Genomic DNA, 16,090 nt, shown 5'->3' with positions numbered 1-16,090 from the left:
AACAGTGGCGCGAAGACTGAGGCCGCAGCGGAGCTGGTCCCCCTCCTCCTCACCTCCTATTTCTCTCTCGCAGCTCTTTCTAGTCTTTCTATCTTTCTTTCTCTGTCTACAATATCTATCTCGCTCTCTGTATTTATCGCTTCTTCTTTTTATATCTTCTCCGCTCTCGTACCTTTCTCCTCCATCCTTTCTTTCTGCCTTTCGTTCTGTCTGTTCTCTCTCTTTCTTTCTATGGTATTTTTTATCTCTCCTCCTCCTCGCATCTGTCCTCTTCTCCCTCACTTCCCTTTCCCCACCCCTTGCTACACTGTACTATACAAGGCTACGCTGTGCTCCGCCACCCTCGCCTTCGGATTCTGATTCGCCCATGGGGCTGCCACAACCATTAATCCCTTTAAGGACAAGAGCACCGGTGTCTAACAGTTAGCCCCACAGATCATATCCATGGACTAACATTTAGTTCCTCCATATACTCCTTCCCGGGCAACCGTTACTCCCCACCTTTCACCTCGCCGACGAACGGTCGGTCCACTCCAATACTCTATTCGGGTTATCCCCTTTCAAATGATCCGTTAATCCCCAGGGATTTTCTACAGTTTACTCTCCGCAAAGCTTAAATACTTTTTGTCGATTGTTTCTTTGTTCCGCGGTGCGCAACAAATGGCCGGAAAGAACACGCGAAAAAATATTTAGCCATGTTGTATCACTGCTTTCATCACAGTCAGTGCGACAACGAAACACAAAATGAGAAAATGAAACGTTCCATTTTTCGCTTTACATCTGAATTTCGCTTTCTTTCATTGAGTTCACTGTAAAATGTCCATACAGGTTCCAGCCGCGTTGTCGCATCTCGTTCAGAGTCCTTTTTTCTGGCTGATCCAAGGAAGCGATAGATGATGGCATTGCACGCGCCAGCGCACACAGCATTCTGTGCGTTGTGGACAACGTCGTTACATCCGCAGAGCATAAAAGGATCCAAATATGTCACACATGACAGAGGGATGAAGACGCACGCACACAGTAAATACGTGTCTAGTGTTTAAAACCCACGTTTAAATATGGCATGTGCAGATAATTTCGCCATGACGTCATACATCCTCAAAGCGCATTTCGAGGTGGCCACCTACTCAACAATTCAGTGCGGCAGCGCGTCAGCCATCACCCCTAGGCTGCCGCCACCACCGTGCCGCCAACGATTCGGCGGGTTTTCGAGCGGCGTCGTACAGCTCGAACAAGCCCATAAACTGCTGCGAACCTGAGCAAAGAGCGAGCGAACGCGGGACTGCCGCCACGAACGGCGCCGAGCTGCTTGCGACCGAGCGACGGGAAGCCGACGGTAATGGCGAACCGGTTTCCAATAAGTTCCGAAGCACAGCTAAAGTCGGCTATAGCTAAAGCCCCTCGCCAGTCCATGCCGGTGCACTTCAAGCGCGCGACATACACTGAGCTCGTTGCCGGCCGCCGCAATGCGTTTTGGACGAGTCGCAGCGCAGCGGCGAGGCCTTTGCCCAATATCGCGAGCCCGCAGCTCACCGCGGCGAACCCTCGATAAGCGAGCGTCGTGGAGGCCAGGTTAGTGAAGGCCGACGGCAATGGCGGTCAATTTCCAGGCGGTCACAAGCACAGGCGAGCTGACGCCCAAGCCGGCCTTCGCGGTGCATTTCGTGCGCGGGATGTATAACACGATCGAGCCCTTTGCCGGCAAGCGCGATGTGTTTCGCGCACGTGACAGGGACGGCAGAATAAAGAATGATCACTTGCTTGTGAAAGAATCCGCCGATTTTTGTGAAAGAATCCACAGAAAGCGCCGATTTCTGCCCAGAGTCAGATTGAAATCATGGATCCCATAAGCCCACTGTCTTCTCGGCCGCCATTCCCAGACGGTGGCGACGCAGTGCCGTGACTACGCCGGAGGCAGCGCGGCGTCGCGACCTGTCGAGAACAGCCCCAGACTTCATGGGTGTGGTGAAACGCAAAAGCAGCACCACACGCTCATCCACGCATACGTGTAGATATAAGGCACCATGGCGTAGTTCCTAGAACGTCGAACTCTTCGTGCGCGACACAAACCGCCAACATGCCACCACGAACATAAGTGGGAAGACTGACCCGAGAACGAGGAGGACGGTTAGTTCCGTTGACAACGGTTTGCACAAGGAACGTATCTCTGCACACGGCCTGCATCTCCCGCGTGATTGATCTCTTTTCAGACTTTGCACACGGCACGCGTCCATCTGCGGTTGCTCCTTCGCAGTCTATTCGTTCATCGCGCGCTCCTATTGGGCTCCGTTACTCCTCCTTCTGGTAATTTTGCCTTAGAGTGTGGTGTGCACGCGGGTTCGAATCTCGCCCCACGAAGATTTTTTTCGCTTTGCTCTGAAATTTCTCTCTTCCTATATCTTCATTTCTTTCTCTCTCTATCTGCACTTGTCATCTCGCCCATCAAAGTCACTTGCTCCCGCGCCGGAGAAATCGGCGCTTGTGTTTTGGGAGCGGAGCAGGAGATTGAAGAAGAGGACGAAGAGAACGCTTGCCGTTTCATGATGTTTTTTCGTGACACCGCACAAACTACGACTATCCACAACAGCTTCGCTGTTAAAAATGTTTATCGGCGCTTGGGAAGCTGGTCCGGTAAACAGGCGTTGTACCATTGGTCCAGCTACTGCTCTAGATTCAAAAGGATTTCACTAAGGTGATTAGCTGATGACCTCAACGCACATGTATGTGCGAAGACATTGGGACGGCTTTTGAAAACGAGTTTTACGTAGTCACACACGCACTCACAGCCAACAACTCAGCGACGTACGATACAAAAGGTTACCTGTTTACAATAGTTCCAACGTGTGATCATGGAGCACAGAGGGTATATGTCGCAGCCAGAGCAGGTCGGAAGTTACCTAATGGATTATCTCGTCATACCAGTTCCTTGCGGGCCGATTGTGTCGTTACTTGGAATTTAGGTTGGCTAGTTGGTTGCAAATCTTTATTTAGGTCCTGCAAGGCGCGTACAGTTTTATTATTTGAACGCGCAGTTTTCGCTCAACTCGTCAGCTCTTCAAGCTTGAAAAGGCGGAGTCATTTCCGGCTTCCATCTCCTACCGTTCTGCCGGGGCCTCGTGAAAGAAAGTCACGCATCCAATCACTCCGCATCCAGAGACCCGACACTGGAACGGTTTGTCATCACTTCTCTTTGCGCGTACGTGACTAGAAACGGAGGTCGGTGGCGTCTTTAATCTTCGATGTTTATCGAGTTCCACTTTTAGCAGTGTTTGCCTTCCCCCACCCGCTCCCGTAGTATATCCACCCATCTCCGGGCGAGACTGGGCCATGCCGGTGACTTCGAGGAGGACCGTGACAGACATGCCGAGCGAGATCGTCCCTGCTGTACGAAGTTTTGCCTCACCGGACAGGGAGCGCCTTGGCCACTGCAGCGATGAAGAGTCGCTGATAAATATGCCCTGCTCTCGAGAGGGGAGTGTGTCCGGTCGGCCGTAAGAGCGCCCGAGCGTGCGCTCTTTCCCGCTCCGAGGTTCGGAAACCAGTCGTCAGAGGGTGGCCGTGTTGACCTGTGCTACTCTGCTGCGTGCCACAGAAGAGTTTATAAACGCTCCCCTGGAGCGGAGTTGACACGTTTGTTGTCAAGCTGGGCGCTGCACGTTTTTCGCGTGGCAGTCAACGACGCACCAGTGAGCAATGCTCAGTATACCATCCGTCGCCATACGATTCTTCACGAAACTATCGGAAACGGTGAATGGGACCCTCGCAAAAAGAAAAAAAAAAGATGGCTGATCCCTCCGTCATAGGAATCGGTATAACACGAAAGTGAAAAGTGTCGTCAAAGAAAGTTGATTGTTTATCGTGCATTGCTATATGAGAGCTTGTACCGCGGCCGCTGGATGAACAAGCGTGCGCTTTTTTTCATCCAGCGGCCGTGCTTGTACAATGTCTGTTGTTGTTTGGCAGATCACCGCTTGATGTGGACGCACTCTCGTTGACGCCTATTGGTGGCACATCTCCATACCGACGACTAACGCCGATAATCATTACTTAACCCTTGCAGTAGCTGAAGTTCTAAAGATATACCTGGACACCGCATATGGGCGCGAATCCCGCGCAATGATGCATCAACCAGCACATAATAAACACCGATACTCGATATGAATTCCTTGAAAGCGTCCTGGAACGCAAAAAACGCCAGGCCTGCGCGGAAAGCGCAGCACAGTCACAGCGAAAGCTGGAAGAGCGGCATTTCTAGAGCCCGTTATAAACTCTTGTCTTGTCTTGTCGCCTAGATCTTGGCTCATACCCACAAGGGGGATTGGCCACACTGTACTTTATAATGTAAATGGTTTACACAACGCTTGCTAAAAAATAAAAAAGAGAGAAATTAGATAAGAACTCTAATAACATTCCTTAAAAAAAAAAAAGAAGTGAAAGGGGCAGGAGCTTTCGATAAACCATAATATATAAACAAATTAGCAAAAATAAAGAAGGGGGTCAAAGAATTGGATGTAACTGGCGGTACCACTAGCAGCGTATCCTTCCGGTTGCCTGAATGAATTTATGTAGCGTTGACAGAATAACACTGCGGCCCGCACCCAACTGACTGGCTCCAAACGATAAAAGGGTGGGTGTATCAACTGCCAATCTCCTGTGGCTACTAATACAGGTACATTAGCGACGTACCCACTACGCCACAAAGCGTAATTTTTGGGAAGTTGGGAAGCACCCAGCACGACATTATTCGTTGTTCTGCGGAGAAGCGAGGTACCATATGTAAGCGATTATGCGCAGTTTGTTGATGCGGCGGTTGATGACGATGAATAATTATGGTTGCGCCCTTTGTAATGGGTTGGAAGCTTTAAACGACCCACTAGTTACGTAATGCATATTGTGTGACGCCCGGTCGTTATTTAACTGTCCCACCACGCTTTATAACATACGTTAACCGGAGAAACGTAGAGCGAGAGAGAGAGAGAATTGACTTTATTGAGACCCTGAGGAAATGGACCATGGGAGCCTTATCGGCTTCCTTGGCAACCAACAGAAGTGCACTTGCGAGGAACCCACTACGCTATAAATCATTGTAATTTTTGAGAAGTAGGGCAGTAGGCACTGTGCCATTTTTCGTCATTCTACAGACAGCCGTGGTACCTGCTAAACGCATGTAAGGCATTATGCGCTCTTTGTTGATGCTGTGCGTGATGACGATGAAGAATTATGGCAGAGCTCTTTGTAATGGGTTGGAAGCATTCAACAACCTACTCGTTGCGCAATTCGCATTGTGTGACGCCTGGTTACAGAATTCGCGTTGTGCGACGCTTGGTGCTTATTCTACTCTTTTACCACGCTCTATTGCATATGCTAATGTGGTTCGTTCCCGACATGAAGCCTGTATAGGACCTTTTTGCAAAGCAGTTTCAAGCACCGGCATGGCTCAGAGGTTGAATACTGGGCTCCCACGCAGACGGCCCAGGTTCGAACCTCGTTCCATCCTGGAATTTTTTTCTTATTTAGTTTTTTTTCTTATTTCGAGCGATACTGGTTACGGACACCGGCGGCGGCGGCGGCGGCGGACAACTACGGCACCAAAAACGGCCGGTGAAATGATCTCATAACAGCTTTCGCTGTAAACTGAGAAACGCGACAAGCGTCCTGTCTTCCCTCTGGGCTAGCCGTTTATTCTCAGAGGGCGAGCGGGAAACGCGGTGCGACAACCAGGCGACCGTCGGAGAGCTATTTTTCGATATGGATGGATGCTATGAGCGAGGCTTTTGCTAAATCCGCCACCTCGCGGTGTGTTAAAGTGTTGACGAAATGACACTTCTATTGGAAACGCGGCGAAGGGATGGTCGTAGAAATGGCGCGTTGCCGGAGCTAATTGCGGAGACAATGAAGTTTTTTATGTCACCACTCTGTTATCTGCCTCGTGCGCTGCATGAGCTGCACAGGTGGCGCCACCAACGGCGAACGGTGGCGAAAACTGGGTGCGCGCGGCTCATAGAAGACTTGCAGAAAGCGCCCATTACTCGCCGTTTCTCTATTAATTTTTATTCTGGTTTTATATTTGCACTGCCGACGCTGTTCCACTAGACAACCATGCCGTTTGTTACGTCGATTGTACTATTTTATTTGTTTTAAAATGTCAGGCCCGTTTTTTTATGCGTGCGCGCGATGCACTGCATACGTTTTTTACGTGCATGTGTCTAAGTTGTTTCCGTGATCTGTTAACACGGATGAAATAGAAACTATTGCAAGACAAAACCGTATACTTGTTTTATTCAACACCCTAAACAGTACAACAACAATTCATATTACGGTTGTATGCCTGCTTATGAAACGCACAAAAGACACGCGTTTTTATCTTCGCTAAACACTTGTAGCACTCAATTATACAGCTATATAATTATGCCAAGAAAACCGAAATCGAACTTATTTAACGTTTTAACAGGCGTCACACATCTGCATAATATTACGTGAAAGTACCAGATCAAATGACCAACAAACATTCGCACGGCGTTTTTTTTTTTATTTCACAGACTGTATTAAAGTTATGAGAAAGTTCCAAGTGCATTACAATCCTATATTTCTGAAAGTCTAATCACTTTCACAATTGAAGCCACAATCCTGTATCACATGCGCTTTAAATTAAGTATGGCATAACTCATTTTTATATAGGAAATGCACACGTGTGTCGTATGTATCTCGTATGCTAGATGCTCCTTTGGTACGTGAAACTCAACATAAAATGCGATTCTAGAAGTGATGTTCGTGGACTAACGAGCATAAAGGGCAAATAGTTACAGCTTCACTCACCTTTGCAAAAACGGTGTTCGAATCGCAATTCAATATTAAGTGACGTAACAAGGATAACAACACACTTGTTACCACACAGTGGTATCAAGTTGACGCGCGAGGCCAAGCGTGGTATTTTAACTGTAGCACAGTCGTGCGCGCACAGTACGCTAGAATACTCTGGCATAATGTCGTAAAGATTGCAGTAATTTCAGCGGTTCCCACGATGCATCACCACTTCCCCTCTTCGCGTGATCAAACTGCTGCGACGCCGGGAACTACACAAAAAGCTGACTGTCACAGAAAGACACCGTCTTGTAGGAAGCCATCTTGTCCAGCGACACAACTGAGGCGTCTGAAATATTACCGTTGATGCGATGTGAGCTGAGTTAAATTGGGGCTCATCGTCCGAAGTCTGGCCACCGCCTTAACACAATTTTAACGTTGCAACGTCCGAGGAAGACATGACGAAAGCAACGAGCCTAGCCGATCTTGACGGGTGCGCTGGATGGATGGATGGATGGATGGATGGATGGATGGATGCTATGAGCGTCCCCTTTACAACGGGCGGTGACATGTCTGCCACCAGGCTCGAAGAAAAAAGAAAAAAAAAGCTTTCTTGTTTCATGTTGGCCTAATACCTTATCTACATTGATTAAAACTATGTTATTATACCAAAAGTCGGCGCGCTGCCGACTGCACAGCGCACACTCCCACGGCAACCGAAAGAAATAAAAAAGGTGGGGCATGACCTCCGAGATTGCGCGCCGGTGGGTTTCTATTCGGCCGTCCCAATCGCTGCGCTTCCCAGAAAAAGATGTTCGGAGCCTCACGTGCCTGACTACCGGGAGAGGGCGCGTTTCGTGAAGTTTCCGGCGGCAGCGGAGACCGCGGCAGAAAGCAGAGCGCGCGGCATACCAGCGTGAACGTTGGTACTTTTTCGCGTGCAAGGAAGGGTCAGCGGCCGGATGTTCTGAATGCACGGATGGCAAGTATTTCTTTTTCTGTTACAGCATTTAGTTTCGCCCAATTAACAAACAAAAGCACGGAAACTGCTCAATTTTCCTGATATCGATCATTGTAAGGACGTATCAATTCGTCTCATGGTAGTATTCCTTTTATTTATTACAGTCCGTTTCATTTCGGCGCGAAATACCTCGATTTCAGAAATATAGGGGTGTTCTAGCATCCTTCCTTTCTCGAGACGTGTATGGGTGGAAACTGGACTAGTTTTCGTCAGTGAATCATATCATCGTGACACATCGTTTTACTATTTGATCTCGTATAGATATTTATTAGGGGGTCAACCCAAGCATGGTTACGCTCTAGGGAGAAAGGCTGAAGACAACTGAGTGCCCTGGTCATGTCATTGAAGCAGGATCTTAAGTAATTTTGCCGGAATATTGTTGCAGGCTTTCATTAACCGTCCTACATTTACTACACGTCTTTCGCAGTGAAAGTGCCTGAGTCGTCATCGTCTCTATTTTGCTTATGTTTTGGTCGCACAATGATAATATCAGTATCATCTACGTTTACTGTACTCTCGACTGCATTCAAAGTGTCGCACATCCAACGGAACGGCGTCCTTCTGAAGGAAAACTAAATAATAATCCAGCTGGACAACTAAAAAAAAAAGAAAAGTACGCCAGGCCTACGCTGAAAACGCAGCACAGTCACAGTGAAATCTGCAAGAGCGGCATTTCTAGAGCCCTTTAATAACTCTCTTGTGGCAACTAATTCAAGTACACGAGCAACATACCCACTACGCCACAAATCGTAATTTTAGGGGCGCAGCTCCTTAAGGCGGCACCCGTTCGTCCCTCGTAGTCGTAGTCGTAGTGCGTAACCAGTCTTACGCTTTGACCTCCAAGGTGGTGCCGGTGGGAGATTTTTCCTGTGCGTTGTTGAACAATAAAAAATTCGCAGCGGTAGCCAAAAGCCGACTTCTTCTGTCTCTCATTCCCATTAGCAGCCATTCTTTACCTCCAAGGTAGTGCCTGGTGAGATTCCTCCTGTGCGTGATTAAACAATAAAAATTTTGTTCAAAAAAAGCCGTTGATTGATGAAATAAACCAACGAAAGACGCCAGATGTTTTGTAAAAGCAAAACGGAAGAACGCCAGATGTTTCTAAAGCAAAACGAAAAGACGCCAGCTGCTTAACGAAAGACGCCAGATGTTTTCTAAAGCAATGGTTTTCTAAACAATGAAAATTCACAGCGTACATGTAAAATTAAAGTGAGCTGCAAGTCGTCATAACTCATCGAACCTTTAGTATAAACGCGCCCGATCTCACGTCCGTGATGATGTACTGGGCAGAATTCACGGAAGATTCACGGTTTACCGATGAACCTCCGCAGCTTCGCCCACTCATCATCATTCACTCCGTGGATATGCTGTGATTTTTTGTGAAGTTGGGAAGCACCCACGACATTATTCGTCATTCTGCGGAGAAGCGAGGTACCATCTGGAAGGCATTATGTGCACTTGGTTGATGCGACGGTTGATGACAATGAAGAATTATGGCTGAGCCCTTTGTAATCGGTTGGAACAACCCACCAGTTACGTAATTCGCACTGTGTGACACCCGGTCGTTATTAACTCTCCCACCACGCTTTATAACATAAGGTAACGTGTGAAAGAGAGAGAGAGAGGGAACTTTGTTGAGACCCTGAGGAAATGGATCATGGGAGCCTTATGGGCTTCCTTGGCAACCAATGAAAGGCACTTGTGAGGAACCAACTACGCTATACATCATCATAACTTTTGTGAAGGAGGGGAGCAGCCACTATGCAATTTTTAGTCATTCTGCGGAGAACCGTGGTACCCGCTAAACACCTGTAAGGCATTGTGCACTTTGTTGATGCTGTGGCTGATGAAGATGAAGAATTATGGCTGAGCCCTTTGTAATGGGTTGGAAGCATTCAACAACAAACTCGTTGCGCAATTAACATTGTGTGACGCCTGGTTACAGAATTCGCGTTGTGTGACTCCTGGTTGTTATTTTGCTCTTCTACCACACTACGTTACATATGTTAATGTGGTTCCTTGCCACACATGAAGCCTGTATAGAGTCTTTTTGTAAAGCAGTTACAAGCACCGGCATGGCTCTGAGGTAGAATACCGGGCTCCCAGGCAGAGGGCCGGGGTTCGAACCTCATTATATCCTATTTTTCCATATTTCGTGTTTTTTTCCCTATTTCGCGCGATAGTGGTTACGGACCGCGTAGAGGCACCAAACTACAAGAACAGAGAAACGAAAAATTCTTGAACAGTGAATTTCGCTGGAGACAACGTTTCTACAAGTGAACTTATCTTCGTGAAGGCACCAACCGCCTTCGTTAGCAGCCTGTACGTGTGCGCTTTGCACACTCTCCTCTAGAGAATGCACAGAATTTACAGGGGTTTCTTTCAAAGGATCACACTCTTTAAACATGTATTGGCTGCACTCAAGATATCTAGATATACGGTGTGTCGCTTTAACGTGTAGCCGTGCAGGTAACAGAGTTTGACAAACGCCACCCCAATGCAGGTAGTTTAAATGGGACTACATATAGTCTTATTGGAGGGTTCGCATTTATCGGGCTCTTTATGGAGCGACGAACTTCTGGCGACCTGTGCTTTATCTGCATGCGGAAGCGGCACTGCCACTCCGGACTGTCTCGTCACAACCTCTGCTCGGAGACGCCTCCGCAGCGAATCAGTCCTGAACCGATCGGTGGCCGTCCGAGAGCGGAAATTAAAACTGCGGCCCGCTACTCGGAACCGCTGCTCCGGACCCCTGGTTGGGTGAGGACCTAGCGGGGTTCACGCTGTTCCAAGGGTCGATACACCACAGGCGAGAGCCGGTCGCTGCTCGTAAGAAGGGAAGGAGCGAGATGGGTCTGTACGGACTCGCAGTTCCGGAGAAACAAAAACGAATCGGCAATGAAAAGCCTCAGCTGCTAACTCACGAGGGGAGACTGTCACGTTTAAAAACATGCAGCACCAAAAACATGCGACAAACCAAGGCTCTCCATGTGGACAAGGGCTTTATCTAAGTTGCGAATACATATTCATCATGTATGTATGTATGTATGTATGTATGTATGTATGTATGTATGTATGTATGTATGTATGTATGTATGTATGTATGTATGTATGTATGTATGTATGTATGTATGTATGTATGTATGTATGTATGTATGTATGTATGTATGTATGTTAACAAGCCGACGATGAAGAAGGCAGCGACTGGACAACGAAGGCGTCACTTATATATTTAAGATTTCAGTTTTGTGCGTGTTGAGGTACTCCGGGTGGTCGAAATTAATCATCAGCTCCCATTGACGGGAATCGAGAATAAACCGGGAAGTTTGGCTACAAAAAATCTACAATTTGACCTCCGCGCAATGTTGACTGCAACGCCGGAAGCGAAAGCCTGTCATGTCGCCCGCTAGGGCGGTCTGCATTGCTGGGCTGGATGTTGCTGGTTCGACTGCCAGCCACCCTGACCACGTTCCAGCGCAAATCAACGCAAATGAAATCAATTACTGTGAAGCCTGAAGAAGTCATCCAAGGTAAAAGACATGAAGACGACGACGGACAAGAGACAGACACACACGCACAGTGTGTGTCCTGCGTGGGCGCCCTGTGTGTGTCCGTCTCTCTCTTGTCCGTCGTCGCCTTCGCGCCTTTTACCTCGGAGCATGCAATAAAAGCACGCCCACTTGTCCACGCTGACTGAGGAAGTGAGAGGAAGTGAGTATAACACAGGCACCGAGAGATTCCCGTTCGTAGATTTCCCACTGCTCCGTTTACCAAACCGTCGATGACGTCAATGTTTCAGGTAAACATGTAGGTATTCCCTGGCACGAGCAAAATCTTGTTAGGGACATTCGCAAACTTGGTGTGCCACATGCGCGCTACTTTTTGCTGCACTTTGTCGGGTTTCCTGCTTGTTACGGCAGTTGAGATACGTGTCGTCTGCAGCGAGTCCCGTCAGGTTGCTTTCCTTTCGGATGTGGCGCCGGAAAAGCTCCTGTGGGAAGAGCAATCGTGAGCGTGGCGAGGCGGTTGCGGGCTCTCTTGCACAGCGCGAAAGTCATCCGCATGTTCCCGAAGCGTTTTTGGCAATTTTAAGTTAATTAATGCGATTACTTCTAGGATATTTCTGTTGATTACTTTATTTTAGGCCTCGTTTGTTTATTTTAACGTGGTTTTGAGCATTGCTAGCCTTGTTTTAGGCCTGTATTGACCACTTCTTTTTCCGGTCGTGTTTCAAAACCTCAGTCCTCACGAATTAATGACAGAGAAACATGGGCGTTTTGTGAATGACCGCATGCATGAACACCCAGACAAGGATATGCAGGATGTAGGCACCTGATGTTGCACTGCGTTGAATGTGAATGTGAATCTACCATGGCTGGACGACGACTCACTATTCCCCAATGACCGACTATTTCGCAGTAACAGCAGGAGTCATCAGGGAATTTCTTCTATGCCAACCTGACATGATGATAATGAGCGGGATGGTGATGGGTGCGAGACACCACCGAAATTGCCTAATGTGCCGTTACCAGCCATTTTTGAAACGAGCAAAGACGTACGGCTGATGCGGGTCTTTGCAGGGAAGCGCCCGCTCGTGGGCAAACGAGACAAAGGCAACCGCCTTGTTTTATTTCGTATGATCTTCCTTCTACATTTCCTGAGTTAGCGTACTGCACGAAAGAAGAGAAAGTTAGACATGCGAGTGCAGTGCATGGAGGGGCCCGTATCGAAAGTAAACCTAGCAGAGGGAAATAGACGAGAAAACAAAGAAAACAGAAGGAAAAGAAAAAGACGCGAAGGGAAATGTTCTCCAAGTTCCGGAAAATGATGTATGGAAGGACAGATATGGGCGCGAGATGGAGCATGCCCGCACACACAGGAAGGAAGAGGGAGAAATAAAAGAAAACATTTAAGAAAAAAATTTTCGTTCGATTGAATTGTCGCGATGGAAACCGTAGCGCGACGGCGGCGTTTAGTGCCAGCTCTTCTTTTGTCGCTGTACTTTTTGTTACAGCGTACTAAGAAAAGGTCGTTATCAAATTTAAAATGAACAGTGCAGCTTCGTGGAGTTTCCTTTTTTCTTTTTTTGACGCTTCAGACGAAGTAACAATTAGACTGTAATACGCGGACAGGCAATATTGGTTAACGTGGAAAGCTACTTTCTTGAGTGGTTATTTTTCTACACTATAAAGGTCATATAATCATAATATTGACAAACACGGTTCTCAGTAAAGTGCACCTGCTGATGGAACGTTATTTTTTACTTTTCTTTTTCTTGCCATTTTTAGACAGTTTTTTTTTTTAGAAAAAGCATTGCAAATATATCACTCTGCACTTTTCTTCTACTCCAACCGCCGGGCGCCTCTCGTAGAGATAAACCGCAAATGTCGCTTCATGGCCGGTGGCCATTGCGCAGCACACCTAGTGACGTGAACGACCGTTTGCAAAATACGATATTTAAAAACAGAAATCATTTTGTGTCCGATAGAGTACAAAGAATGTTTTCATAATTTTACGACAAAAGATTGTGGCCTAGCTGGGGCCACATGGACGGTGTACGTGCGACTTGGCCTGTAAAGCCAATCAGAACCTGCAACCGCTGACGTCACTGCCAATAAACAAGCGTCATTCCTATGCTAAAAATTACCGTTGTGTGTCGCTGTAGTCCAAGCGTTTCTCCGTTCAAATAAGACTATGAAAACTTTGTTTTAGGGCGTTCCTGCTTGCGCTACGATATCGCCGTCTTCCATAGTATCAGAAGAAGCGATGAGAACACCATGCTGAATTTATAAAAAGAAATTACAGCATATCCACGGGTGAATGATGAAGAGCTTGGGAGAAGCTCCTGAAGCAATCATGTGTACACCGTGAAATGTTCAGTGGTTCCGCCCAGCAGTAATCAAAGCGATACGCCGCTTTCATTATTTTTCCGTTTTCCGTTTTTCCTTATTTTTTTATTTTTCTATATTTTAAACTTTTTATATTTTTATTTATTTTATTATTTATTTTAATTTTTTATTTTTTATTTATATTTATTTTTATTTTTTATTCTTATTTTTTCTTTAATTTTTTAATTTATTTAAAAAATTTTTTTCCCTATCTCTATGGGACAGCGCCATCTATTATACTGTTCGGGAGATACTGCCACGGTTACGCCTGACATGGGACAAGGTTAGACTAAGAGGAGCTACGCCCCTAAAGAACAAGAAAAAAAAAGACAGTAGCCTGGAGAAGATAGAAGCTTGTGATGAAAAATTTGTCAACAGAGGGTGTGCTCGAGCCGACATTTCTACAAGCGAACAAGTCCGCTTGTCGAAACGTCTGCTCCAGCACACCCCCTGTTTACAAATTTTTCATCACATGCTTAATTTTTGCCACAGGGCCCCTTTCATGGCGCCAAGCAAGTGATGGAGATATTTTAGTATTAAATGCGAAGCATTTCTTAGCGAACCTTTGACACTTTGAGCGTTTCTATCTATCTATCTATCTATCTATCTATCTATCTATCTATCTATCTATCTATCTATCTATCTATCTATCTATCTATCTATCTATCTATCTATCTATCTATCTATCTATCTATCTATCTATCTATCTATCTATCTATCTATCTATCTATCTGCGTCTGGGTGCTCTCATGATCGCTTCCTTAACTTGGTGTAGATAAAAATTGACATGGGAGGGTAAGAGGATTGGACGAATATGACGGTCGGGTCATGACATGAATAACGTGAAAATCCTATCGCGTACGTCGTCAAATCCTTTCCTCCAGACACGTGTGGCACATACCCGTTTACCACGGGCCGCGGTGTACGAGTATGCGCCACAGGTGGTTGACAGTTTATATCTTATACTGGTGTCGAGAAACCTAAAACGAGTATTGTGGTGCCTGGGAATGCATGGTATATATTTTATTACCGCTACCTTAAAGAGACGGCTTCTCAGTGACGTTTCATAGCAGTGTGACGTCACGGGGATACAGAAACTCGCGACGTACTAGCGGCAAATACGTCATCTGCTCGTGGTGCACATAAGCAACCATGAGTGAATTGTCGTCTAGTGACCCTGACAGTGATTTCTACGATTTAGGCTTCATGCAGGACGCAGAACTCGCAAACTCGGGGAACTGTCTTGACTCGTCGGGATAATGTCCACTGCAGTGGCGCTGGCTTGCAGATGCTCAGTGACGAAAACTTCAAAGTCAAATAAAATATTTTATGCGTGTTCTCCGACTCCGGTGTGTGGACAGCGGTGACGCTGCACAACGAGGAAACAAAAAATGTCCCTTTTGCGATGTCTCAAAGTCGTGTCAGTACTCCTTCAAGGGAAACTGACATCGGCAGCGTTGACCCGACTAATGGAAAGAATAAAAATTAGGAGTCTAGCAGAAATCGAACCCAAGCATTCTGCGAGGCAATCAGACATTCTACAGCAGAGCCACGCCAGTTCTACCAACTGGTCTCGAAAAAACAGCCAACGGAAGCGTAATGTCGGTGCAACGTCAATTGTGGTTGTGGTGCTGGCTATCTAATTTTACAAGAAAGCAATAAATACTACCTATGTACTCCTGCGATATAGGCGCCATATCAGGTTTACGTCTGTGGTTCCAATGTTGGCTCCGCTTTTGCAGCAGTCTAAAAAACATTACATTTGTATTCCTATGATTCAGCAAGCTATATTGAAGCATTGCTCGACCCCGGAGGAATACATTAACGAAATTTACGTATGATATTCACATGATCGCACCATAAAAAATTAATCATTAAGAAGGAAGGAAAACGGGAGAGAGGAAAGACAGGGATGTTAACCAGTTTGGCATAACCGGTATGCTACCCTGTACAGGGGGAAGGGATGGGGGGAGATCGAAAGAAGAGTAAAGAAAGAGAGAAAGAGAGGGGAACACACACGCACACACATAACGTCACAGCGCAGAGCGGCAGTCTTGTGCGCTATGCGGCATCATTAAAAAGTCTACAGCCGCTCGTGTAAGTCTCTTGTCCTTAGGAATTTGAGCAATGCCTTGGTTGCTTGAACTCTCAATGACTTATCAGGATGACATTGGAGAATCGTGTCTAGTGTCATCGTTCTGTTGTGAATACGAGCGAGAGCGAATAAGAGGGATTGTATCTGCGCAGCGCAGCGAGGACAGTCGCAGAATATATGCTGCAAGGTCTCCTTGGTGCCGCAGGCGTCGCAAAGAGCGTTGTCGGCCATCCCTATTCGAAACGAATATGACTTCGTGAAAGCCACTCTTAGCCATAAGCGGCA

This window comes from Rhipicephalus sanguineus, chromosome 11 (genome assembly GCF_013339695.2).
Source record: "Rhipicephalus sanguineus isolate Rsan-2018 chromosome 11, BIME_Rsan_1.4, whole genome shotgun sequence".
Taxonomy (NCBI): domain Eukaryota; kingdom Metazoa; phylum Arthropoda; class Arachnida; order Ixodida; family Ixodidae; genus Rhipicephalus; species Rhipicephalus sanguineus.
The sequence above is the reverse complement of the archived record's forward strand: the minus strand, read 5'-3'. Positions refer to the sequence as shown.